At 38.3% G+C, this 12670-nt stretch overlaps 1 protein-coding gene across 1 annotated transcript in view; it reads right to left on the bottom strand.

Moving 5' to 3' along the window:
* SPOCK1 (SPARC (osteonectin), cwcv and kazal like domains proteoglycan 1) overlaps positions 1–12670 on the bottom strand; it is a 328609-nt gene that overhangs the window by 161689 nt on the left and 154250 nt on the right. The gene's annotated exons all lie outside the window — the stretch shown is intronic.

The following is a 12670-nucleotide window of genomic DNA, read 5'->3' as shown; positions in this document are numbered from 1 at the left end:
TGGCTTGCCATAAAGCAGTTTCACACTCTCTGTGTAAGTTCCCGGCTGCTTTATTTGGCTTACCAGGCACTGGTCTCTTGCCTCTTTCCCTGTGCTGCTGTAGAGTTCCATTACATCTCCATAGTAATCTATAACAATTGAGTCTGAAGTGAGGCTATTAAAAAAAGACAAAAGCATCTTGCTTCAGAACTCTTTATAAATGAAAAACATATTCCTAATTTCATATTGGTATTTCATTTATTTTAGGCTTACGAAGGACTCTTATTCTCTAATCATACAAATGGATAATGTATTTCCGTTTCCATTAAGCTTCTGATGTCAAATTTTTCTTCAGTATTGGGGTAATGGAATTTCTTATTATTTTCTCATATGTTCCACTGAGGATATTTGGTCTTTATTTGTAAATAAATAGAACAATAAGTGAGGAGATAATAATAGTTTGTACAGAGAAAAAGTCTGCCTAGCTATGGGGTTGTCTCTCTATTCTGGATTCTACCAAAGTAAACCTTGAAAGGTTGTAATTGAAAGCCACTACACCCCTGACAAGCTTTACACTGATAAAAAGGGCACGATAATTAATCACTTGCCTTATTAGAAAGATATGATTCTTCACAATGATTAAAAATGACTACAAGAGCTGATAACCTGTTAACTCCTCAGGAAGGCAGCTTTGTGAATGCAAGAGACAATAACTGCAAGTTATGTCAGCAACAGAATACAGATGAACTGCAAGGGAGATGGTAGGGGCAGTGTTAGCATTGGGGAAGAGGTTATTCAAATACAATGTACTGTAAAACCACCTTCTGCTGAATTAAAGGAACACAGTAATAGCATATGTGATTAGCTGGAAAGAAAATCTCAACACAAAGCTAAGGCCAAACTCTTTCCTAATTTTGTCTTTCCAGTATCATCACATTTTTTGTTCCTTAAACAACAGACCCACAGGACTTACTTCTGGACTGCTTAATTAATGGTATCTTTGGTTTCAAGATACACCACAGTTTCCTCCTCATCACCTTCTACCTTATCTCTATAAACCAGGTTATGCACAGGACCCAAGCAAAATAAAAGACATCTGAAAATGACCAGCTGCCTTAAAACTCTATATAAAACAAAAGCAACTTCAGCAACATTAACACACCCTGTGCGCCCTGCCCCCTCCTCCCGCCCCCCCCCCCCAAAAAAAAAAACCCACCAAAACCAACCAAAAAACCCAAACCCAAACCAAACCGAGAGTATTTTGCTACATCAAATGAAAACAACAGAATTTTGCTGTGACCTGGCGATACCTGTTCTGGTGGGTCATGACTGCTATGGAAATCCTGTGTTGTTAAACACTAAATGATTACTTTTAAGTGATTCTTCCCATCTTTTGATGAAATAGATAAGAGGAAAGAAGCTGAAGAGACTAGGGTGCAGAGTTTGTTTGGGGGACACAGACACAGCACATATGTTTAAATTTATGATGAAGCTCAACACCATCCCTGGCACAATCACAAAGTCTGCCAGAAGTCTGAAAACAGGCTCACATCAGTACTGCAATGAAGCTCAGCATCTTAACATGGCTAATACTACCCTTAAACAAAAAACTCCTTTGAATCTTTCAGACTAAGGCGAAAAACAACCATTTAAACCATTGCTTGTTTTGGAATCAATCTGAATTTTATGACCTGAGATTTTCAGAAATCAAGGCACTGTGATTTCAGCAGTGATACTGCTAACTGTCTGACAGACCACACAGGAAGACTAGAATCAACTTCTGGCTCTGAGAATGCGTCTTCTCAGTGTCTTCCTCTCATACCTGGAGACGAAATGCAACAGGAATATGCTTGGGATATTAATGAAAGCAAACTACTTCAGTTCACACTTTCTGTTGACTGTGACTCATTAGCCTTGTCTGCCCACCCATGCTTTATCTCATCATAATTTCTTACTAATTATCTTCTATATCAAAGCTTTTGGGTGGCTGTAGTACTGTAAAATCATCTAATGAAGTACCATACTTGAAATTGCATTTTCTGTAACAGCAGGTTCTCGGATGTATAAAATATGGCAGGAAAAATGCCCACGTGTTAAACCACTGGAGCTTGCTGTGATGCTCAGGACCCTGGCAATAATGACTCTGAAATATTTAAGCACCCAACTGTTGGCATTTCCTATGAGGGAGTGTAAAGCATGCAAGCGTGAAGGGTAGTGGACAGTACCTACCACAAGTTAGAGTGTTAAGCCTTGATTCAGGGCAGTATGTGAACAGGTATGTGAACAATTGAAAAGCTGCCTCGGATCATCTCTTTGATTCTGTACCCAAAAGCTTTGCTCTCTTTGTCAAGACAGTATCATAACAAATGTGAAGAAATCATGAAAGCAATGGTTTATTAAAGCCGCTCATTCTCTGTAGCCTTTAATATCAGGCTTAGTAACCCCAAACAGATCTGAAATAGGTGGGCATGTTGCCACCTCTCCTGCTATTGAAGCTATTCCACCGTCAGCAGTGCACCACCTGCCCAAACACGGGATCCCTGCTGTCTGACAGCACAGCCGGCTCTGAAAAGCCAGTCAGGCACAGGAAAAGACAGAGATGGCATTAAAGCAGCATCTCTGTTGCCACTAAAAAAAAGGCCCCGTTTGCTGTTCCATCTCTTGAGGAAGGTGGTAAACAAACACTGCAGAGAGCTTTCTCAGCATGACAGGGCACCGTCAACGCAACAGATTTTTGCATTATCCTGTACATTGGCTTTCATAAGAAAAGTTTAGGATTAAAGCTGGCATCAACTTTTCTTGCTCTCAAGGCAAAAGCATAGGCAAGTCTTATTGGTACAGCAAGTGGAATTTTCTCCTGGGATGTTCAAACAGTCTTTCCAAGAGTGAAGAAATATCAGACCACTTATAGTTCCACATATGCAAGATGCTTTTCTTCAAATGTGACATTTGTGCATATAAACACAAGCTCCAATATCAGGAAAACAGTCATTCTTTGCTCAGTTTCTCAGAATTCAAAACTTTGTCTGCTGCATGGAAATCAACAGGCAAAAGTGCAAAACGAGTACTTCTTTTTCATGCTGACCCATCTTGAACAGAACTGCAGAATCACTGCCACAGGAAGGTGATGAAGTTAATAAGTTAACGAGGTCCCCAAAGGATTGGACATTTATGCAGACAGCAAAAATACCTAAAGCTATCATAATTAATCACACAAAGGATTCTTATAGCTTAAATATTTCAAGGTTTAAGCCTATTATCTGCCAAAGATCAGGAGAAGACCTAACGGGAAGATGTACGCAGCTGTGATGCATGATTGTGGCAGTAGCTCTGCATGGCTTGCTTTCTAGTTCAGTTGCTCTGTCTACACATGGTGCCTACTGGCATCCCAAACCACTTACTGGCATATTAGGAATCCATGTGCCTTGGCTACAGAAGGTCCTGTTTTCTCTGTAGCATTCCTGCTGGCCCTGCTGTCTGGAGCTGTAGGGAATTTCTCTGGTTCTGAAGAGGGCTTTGAGGTGGCCTTCAGAGGACAACGTTGTGTATGTAGCAAATTCCTGCCTATTGGTTTATTGCACAATTTTAACACAGTTTTTTTCTGATGCATCTGCCCCAAGTCACTGTGAGAAAGGGGACGATGGACTAGTTCGTGTCATTTAGAAAAGAAATTCCTGTTTTCCTGTGTTGCTTTTTCCAGCCAGATATATGATAGACTTCTGCTGAGTTAAAAACCAAATAAGCTGTGCCAGGTGGCTGACTTATTCAAAGGGTGAAACTGAACCTTGCAGAGACAGTAAAACAATAAAAAAATAACAAGTGACAGGTGTCTCTGGGCCTGTAATTATTTATAAGAACAACTGGAGACCCCAGTAAGAGGTCAACAGTCTGCTCAGGCGTCAAACATACATGGAACGGGAAAAGAACCCCTATCTCTGGCAATGTTCAGCTAAGGCCATCAACTACTGGCTCTCATCTTGGCCTAAAGATGAGTTATTACTACAGATCTGCCAGTGCACCAGGATCTCTTTATGTTTCTATGTCACAACTGTGAGTCATTGCATTCCCATAAGCCAGCCATCCAACAAGTAAAAACCCAAGACATGTGCATTGGTTATCTGCAGCCATATGTGTGCTGCAGTCAATCCATCTGTAGCCTGTTCTGCATGCCAGTTATTTTTGAGAGACTGGACTGGAAGTGGGGCCCATATATATCCACAGTTAATGAATAACATTCCCTTTGCCTTTTATCTTCTCTGCCTTTCATCTGTGGATGTTATGCTACAACAGATGCTGATGTACCTTTAGACACAAGTAGTGTTACAGTGGCTTAAATATAATCCCCCAATAGTTTTAAAACATACTGACATGTGGGGGGGGGTTTCACCTATTCAGTGAAGTTAATATTGGTAGACAGACTATTTAAACAAAATAGCTTCTTTTGATGTGCAGATTGACAGATCAAGGGAACTTAATCACTGAACTAAATCTCTCTGAAAAGCACTGCAGCATACATATGCTCATTAGAGTACAATATTGCTACTTATCTAGCCTCTGAGTAATATTTATAAAAGGAATAAATGCAGTTAATGTGAACAGTTCAATGACTTGAATGCCTGGGCAATACATTTGATGTATTTTAAACATGAATAACATTAAACATGCCTTAACTTTAATTTATCTAAACATAACTGAAACTTGACAACATGAGCAACTACTACAAATCATGGTCGAAACCAGTTTATTGTATTACTTGTTTGCCCTTAGTGGTTTACAAGATATATCCAATATTTCCCAAGGAAAAAAAAAGTAATGGAACCTCAGCGTAAAGACCTAGTCATGCTAAAAATCAGATACATACCTGTAAGGAAGATGCTTTAGTTAGTGTAGTATTTGAGGTAAACTAGACCTCAATAACATGAATTAGCATGGAGTTTGCTAATCAGTAAATCATGCCAAAAACCAAACCTCAAAATAAATAACTCCTTCCCCTTAGGCTGCCAAGATCTTTAATATAGGATACTGGTATAATACTTTTTTGTTGCTTTACATTGCTGCTTCTGAGATATCTTGTTGGTGATATGAGAAAAAACTATTTCCTTCCTGGTAATTTGTCTATCTTATTCCCAAACCCTTAAAGAATCTCTAATTTTAAAGAAATACATATATATATATACATATATATATAATCAACAGAGTTAAAAATGGCAAAGAAAAAATGATAGTAATCCCTGGTAGAGAGGGAGTGGACAAATACAGGCAGCTTTATTCTAACCCTTCTCTTGCAAAGCATTTGCTAAACAAAGCCGCCATCTACTCAATACAAAATGAAAAAAAAAACTTCGGAGCTTTAAACAGAATCCCTCAATAGTCAGCAAAACTCACATGCAAATACAGAGCCTGTGTAGGCTTTTGACAGCTAAGTTCTCACAGCTACAAATAATGTATGATAATATAAACCCATTATGGTTGGGTAGCTGCCTGGATCACTCTGTGGAGTCTTATCAGGTTGTTGACCGTGAGCTTGCTCCCCTTTCAACTCCCACTCTGCTTTAGAGAGATGAAGGAGAGAACTCAAAAGTTTTTGCAACTGCTGTGTCTAGCTGGAAGATCATTTCTCCAATCTTTACTGCAATAGAAGAGCAAACAGTATATGTTTCACACATTTTTGAGACACTGGGAAGAATAAGAAATGAGTTGAGAAGAATTAGAAATGAGTTGATGCTTCAGCCTTCATTTGGATATACACAAAAGACAAGACTGTTGTCTAACCAGAATCTTAAAATGCCAGTTGCTGTCTCCCACAAGCTGCTTACATGCTTGCGCACAGATTATACCAGAGGCTCAGGATGAGGGTTTTGTTTTTGTAAATCCACAGTACACCTGAAAGGCTGGTACCTGATGTAAATTTCAGTATAAAGGAGGAGAAGAATGTACTATTAAAATCTTGAAATTAAGTAATGGTCTCATGGCCCTAAACTATTTCATGTCCGTCATCACCACTTGACCTCTTGCTTCCCTGTGCTGTAGGTACACAGGGATGACTCTTCATCCACCACACGTGGCAAGTACCATCAATTTATTGGACACATAATTAACTCTCTTCACAAAGTGGTTTCTTGGTAAGAGAAGCAATGACAGTAATTCTGCAATGTTAAAGCATTATAAAGGCCCAAAGCTGCCAACAGCCATGTGGATGTGAAGGAGGGTTAAATTTTTTGACACACAGCTAGCACAGCTTCATCAAATACTAGTGAGAAATTCAGCGATAATTGGTGCCCAAGATGACATTTTTTTGTTCACTTATGAAACTTAAGAAGTGTAAAGATTAAAAGCACTGAGAAATTTCAAACAAAAATTACTGTAAATACATATTTCTATATACTAACACATGCACAGGTATAGCAGATGATAACCTCTTCTTTTGGTGACTTACACCATCTTTTGCTCCTCATGTCTTTCTGAGGTAGAATGAATAACATACTTGTTCCACTCCAAAACCATTTTGAATGTTCTTGCTCCACACTGCTGGAGAATGGTCTCTCTCTTTTGTGATGTGACAAACCAGCTCTAGAAGGATGTAAAGTTTGATGGTACCATGCTACCCAAGCCCCTATAGCAAAGGACACAGGGTTTGCCCTATTAAAAGATGAAGAAATGATGGTCTCAATTACTTCAACTGATTGAGTCTCCCTTTTTAATTCAGGAAATTGGAGTAGGTGGATTAATGCCATTTCAGGAATAAGAGGGAAAGATACCTACAACAAAGGAATGTTATAGTAATTGGCACTTGCGAAAACAGAAGCAGTGCTTGAAACCTATTCTGTAACACCAGCAGACACCTGGGTTTGATCACGCTGGTGAATATAAAAAGCCTCAACTATATGCTTTGACTGAGAGTAGCAACAAAAGAGCTCTAAGGGCTCTTGTGAAAGGAGCAGAGGAGGGCTAAACAAGTCTCAGCTCTTACTAGCATCAGTGGGAGTTAAGGGCACTTTGCATCCCCAAGGAGATATGCAGTACTTTGCAGAATCAAAGCCTATAAAAATGTATTAATTATTATAACTCACAATATTGGCCTAGCTGCTACTAATGCAGCTATAGCCCTTTAACCTTTGTAGGCCCCTGGAAATGACACATATATCCTTGACTGCTTACAGAGGGGGGCTCAAGGACCTGTCCCAACACATCATCCCCAAGCTCTTCTGTCTCCATATCTACTATAGCACCCTGTTGTATTGTTGGCATGACTGTCATATCAAACTTACTTAGCTACAAAGTATTTCACAAATAACCAAGGGCTGTGGCTCGTGTTTGTTGTCATTTTGAAAGAAGCTCACTGAATCTCACTAAATGTTTTAGTAGAAGCTATTTCTGAGTGTACTTGTGAAAAGAGATGTCTGGAGAGTGGCGTATTACAAACCTTGAGTGAAATGACACATCAATCTTTTTTACAGAGATTTCTGGGGATATGGAAAACATGACACTTCACCAGCAAGGCAATGACAGCTGCCCAATCAGGACAGAAAAAGGATACAGCAAATCACTCACATTATACCCAGCGAGAGCCACCCCTGCCCTTGTCCTCCATTCATGCAGAGAACCCTATGGCAGGCGAGCAGGTGTAGTTCTTCTGCAAGGGCAGAAGAACATTGGCAAGGTCTGTCTGGAACTGTACTGCCTGCAAGGGATTCTGATCAGCTTCATAAAGGGGCACCTTCTCCTGCACATGCAAAATCTGTCTCTCAGCGCAGTGGGAGCCATTGCATTAGCAGAACACGTGAAGAGGAAGATCCTAAAACTGTTTTCCGACCCCTATTGCTGTCGATGCTGAAACGCAGCAATAACATATCATTACCTAGGAAATTATGACATGCAATGCCATACAAGTACTATTCAGACGAAAAGGAGAAAGGGAGAGGATGTGGGAGGCAAAGCGAAAGAAAAAGGGACCAAGTGAGGTAGAATAAGCTGGAAGACTTAAGGAGAGGTTTTACTAAGAGCAGTTATCATAACTAACAATGCAGGAAAGGTTGTAATTGTTTTTTGGCTTATGGAATCCCATCTCCTCACAAATGTTTACACAATGTCATGGGGCAGGAATAATTTGCCTCCAGAGACTACCCACGTACATAACAGCTATTTGCGGTATATTCCTAATTAACATAACATTCTTTAAAGCAGACCGATCTTTTCCCAATTTAAACACAGACTTCACTCCTGCCAAGAGGTTCTGTACACACTTAATATCTGTAAACTGTCCCAACTGGAACAATGACCAATTATACTTGTATTTAAATCAGAACAGAGTTTTTTTTAAAATATAGTCTAAAATATGCCCAGTCCTGCATTTTTTGCTCATGCACAGCTTCCACCAAACTCAAAATGTCATGTTAAGGCCCATTGCAAACTATACACTTACACCAGGGATGCATGTGGTCTGGAGAATACACTCACAAAAATACCACAAAATTGGCCCCAAAAGGATCTTGCTAACACAGCTGTTTAAGCAGCATATGTAAATTCTGCTCATATTCAGCAGAGAATGAAAGAAAATACAAATGGTAACTAGGAAACAAAGGCACTTGACTAGGAGCAGGTACAATAAGTAAAATCACAACGTCCTTCACCCAGCTCCCAAACTTATGCATATTTTCCTGATTTGTTTATTGACAATGCACATAGTATAGAATAGTAATATAACTCAAGTGGCACTAACAGGATAAAATTGTAATGGAGAGTAGCTTAAAAATCCTTTACAAACTGAAAGAATATTCAGTAAAAAATATCACATCTTCAATTTATTTTCTACAGTTGGTGTTTTGTTTGGTTCCCCCCCCCTTCTTCAGAACAGCAATGATCTGTTGTAGAAAAGCCGGAAAGGGAAGGAAGAAGGATCTTGTATTTGAGGCACTGAACTTTATCCCCTGAAACCTGGGTTCTACCCTGAGGAAACTTTAGACCTATAGATATGGTATGGTAACTGAACTTCACTTCTGCACAGGTAATATTGCCATTCTTGCCTAGTTCAAAAATATTTCATGAAGAAGTGTGATAGACTATGAAGGACTCATATATTACAGTGACAGACATCATAAAATCATCATATCTTAATAAGCTGTAAGAGTTAATAGCCAAAATTGGAGTTATTGCAGGTTTCTTTCTGTTAGGAGGAAGACAGTCAGATATGCTTTTGGTGAAAGCCTTATTTTTTTTTAAAAAAGGCAAGTAGTCTTATTTTCTTGAAAAACAAAATTCATCAAACAACAGATGATAGCTTCCTTGCCTAAAATTGTTAAACTCCTTTCTCAATCAGCACTGTATTTTAAAAGCTCTGCTACTTCTACAGGCCATAGTATCAGTGTTTCTTGGCTGTTGATCACTTCTGCTGTACTTCACGTTGTAGGTACATCATCCCTGATGTTTTTGACCCCACACATGCATTCTTCTATCCAAACCAATAACCCAAGCCTCTGCATTTGAACCCACACAGTCATACAGGTGAGCGGGCTTGCACATAGCCTGCATTTTAGGCAATAGTTTCCAATCTTAATCCCAAAGAAGTACATTTCTCATATTTGGCACGATGAGAGGCAGATGCTAAATCTATCAATTTCCACTACACTTGACCCTCATTTTTTCATTAGAATCGATTATTTGGTGATGGTGTCTAGCTGTTCCAGTCATGGATTGGAACAGTTTCTCTGAGAGCTACAAAAACACTACACCAAGAAGGCTTTGCAATTAAAACTAAAGAGTATCAATGGGGAGTTTAATTTCTCCAAAATAAGAACGTTCTGCAGAAACAAGATTTCAACAATACTCAACACAAATGTGTTGCAATGTATAATAAAATTAATTTACAAGTAGATTGATTATAAAAATAATTATATTTCATATAATTCTATTTTACAGTATTCTATAATATTCTGTTTACATCATAATGAAAACAAATGAAGGGCTATCAAAACAATTTTTTCTAAGTACATATATTCTATGGGAGTTTTGACTTTTCTTCTATTGATTCATGTTAGGTTTTTTTTAGAAATACCACTAATTTCCACAGTAACTGAGTTCTATGTCCTGCATTATTACACTTCAGGTTATGATTGCGTAGGAGAATCACAAAGAGGTTTGTAAGACAGGCATTGATTTGTGTTTGACAGGACAAATTAATTCTGTTCTACAGGAATAAGGAAACCATTACATAAGTCTTGAGAAGGCTGCTGCCTTACAAATGATCACACATTTTCCTCTCCATCAGCATCCTAATTCCCTGAAGATAACTTCATTTTATCACTAACACACTGGAAGTCCACAATTGAAATCTGCCTCTGAGATGTCTGCTTTACTTGCAGTTGTTTTTATTAGGGTTTTTTTTTTTCATTCTAATTAATTGTTAGATGAATCATGACCTGGATGAACTGCTATCTCTGAAATCACCAGCACCAACGTGCTGCCAACACTGGGCCCATAGGCTGTGCTAAAATCCTGTATGAATTCATCTCCATTCATCCTCTAGTGATGGTATTGTGCTTTTCAAATGCCTAGTGAAGCAAATGAATTCCCTTGTAGAAATGAATGGTATGTTCTGTACCCAACAGAACAGCTTGGAATACATTTAGAACAGAAAATTGATTTGTATGAGCTGCTTGAGGAGTTATATTGTTATCCAGTCATGCCTGGACAACACTGAATGTGTGGATAAATATGTAAACTGAAACTATACAGGGTCATCACCAAATGCACATATTTTTAAAATGTACATTGACTTGCCTGAGCACCTCAGCATCATTTGAATACGCCTCTGGAACAAGCACAAATACTTTTTTCTTTTCATGACCACAGAACGACATCACAAAATTCAAACGCACAAGGCACAAGCCCTCAGGGATTCTGCTGCATCTTATTGATCTCATGGGGCTCTCCTTTATTCCAGACAGTTTCCCAGCTCCTGCAACACCTGCTCTCCTCCCTCTGGGCTCTACTCAATGGGCCAAACTCGTTTAATTTTCCATCTCTGGAGAGAGTGAGTGAACTGTGACACTGCTCACACTTGGCACTGCGACTCATATTCTTCTCTAAATCAAATCTCCTCTTTTCATTTGATGCTAAGATAACTTAAAATGCCATAAGAGGATAAACAGGAGGCAGCAGAATGCCAGTTCTGATGCAGGAATTATCCGTAATTCAAAGATTGCAGGAAGTTGAATACCAGAAGGTCTCTAACTTTTTCTGTTCTGATCTTCCTTGCTTTGTAGATCTTTTTGACTAAGTGGCTGCATTCAGAGATAAATATCTCAGCTGCACGTCTTTACGAATTTTGTAGCTGAAACAAATGCCACAAATCAGTTACCTGACAGAATGCAGTGGGGAAAAAAAGGTTCAATTCATTCTGTGTGACTTTTGGAATAAGCATCTATCATACAAACATTATTTTTTTGAAATACTGAATTTGAAATTGTTAAGATAAATGAAGTTAAAACTTTTAAATGTTTGTTCACCTAGTTGTACCAAAATTTGCTAAGAACTTTTTTCTTAAAGCAAATCCCACAGTTGCTTTCTTTCCTCAGTAATAATTTCAAATTAATTAATTTTAATAGTAATTCAGGACTCTCAGACACTGTAACTACCCAGCCAAGAGGTTAGAGAAGAAAAACTTTGATTCAAAATTAAAGTCTGACACAATTCAACAAAACATTTCTACTGAATTTATTTAATCTTTTCTTTTGTCTGTATGCTTCATTATGCAGGGCACTTCCACAGCAAATTCAAATTCTACTTATCAAAGATTTCCCTTTTAATTCCTTGCTGTTCCAAATGCCCTGTTGCATGCCCCTCTTACTCTCATGTGCCAAAGTTAAAGCCCCTAGTGAATTTTAGACATGTCTTTCTCCCTGTGGCTACTCCAACTATTTACTTCTTCCTGTAGTACAGTTGACATGCCTTCTAGCAGAAAAACAAGACAAAAATGTTTTCCCATGTTCTGTTTTTCTGCTATAAATTTCAGAAAAACATCTTAGTAAAACAGGAGGAACTAACTGGCTGTGAGATCTTACATTGCAGTCACTGCATACTATACAATAAAACAAGCAATCTATAGAAATTCTCTTTCTCTTTTATATATTACATGAACATTGTGGGTTTTCAACCTGAAAATAAAAAAAAACCCAATTCATAAAATAATTGAATCTACTATAATGTAAAGCAAATAAGAGGGGAGCTGTTATGCCGCCTTCATCAGTTTAGGGATGGGTCCCCTGATTTTCTCATAAGGTTGCAGAAGAGCTTCAGTGCTTTAGGGGTTTGTGGACAGAGACTCTACTGCAACTCATCAAAGCATGAGAAAATTTTTTGAAGAACGATGACAAAAGCAATTTACTCATCAAACATTAAAGTAGACATAGAAATGTGACTCAAGTTGGAAACATAAATATTTTTTACAAAGAATACGAAGATGTACAAGACTATGTGGTAGTATTATCGTCATGAATCGTACTGAAAAGAACTTGTTCACCCTTAACTAATTCCATAAAACAAGAGTTTTTTAATCAAAGCTGCTACTGTAATGAGACCGTAATATAGTTCTTTTTCAAAAGCAGCTAATTAATCCACTAATCCTGTGAGTAGCTATCACTAACTTAATTCTTTCAGAATAAATGAAAACATAGAATATAGCAGAGATTTTGTT

Source organism: Buteo buteo, chromosome 24, assembly GCF_964188355.1.
Source record: "Buteo buteo chromosome 24, bButBut1.hap1.1, whole genome shotgun sequence".
NCBI classification, from domain to species: Eukaryota; Metazoa; Chordata; class Aves; order Accipitriformes; family Accipitridae; genus Buteo; species Buteo buteo.
Note: the sequence above shows the minus strand (reverse complement) of the source record. Positions and strands in the feature narration are given on the sequence as shown.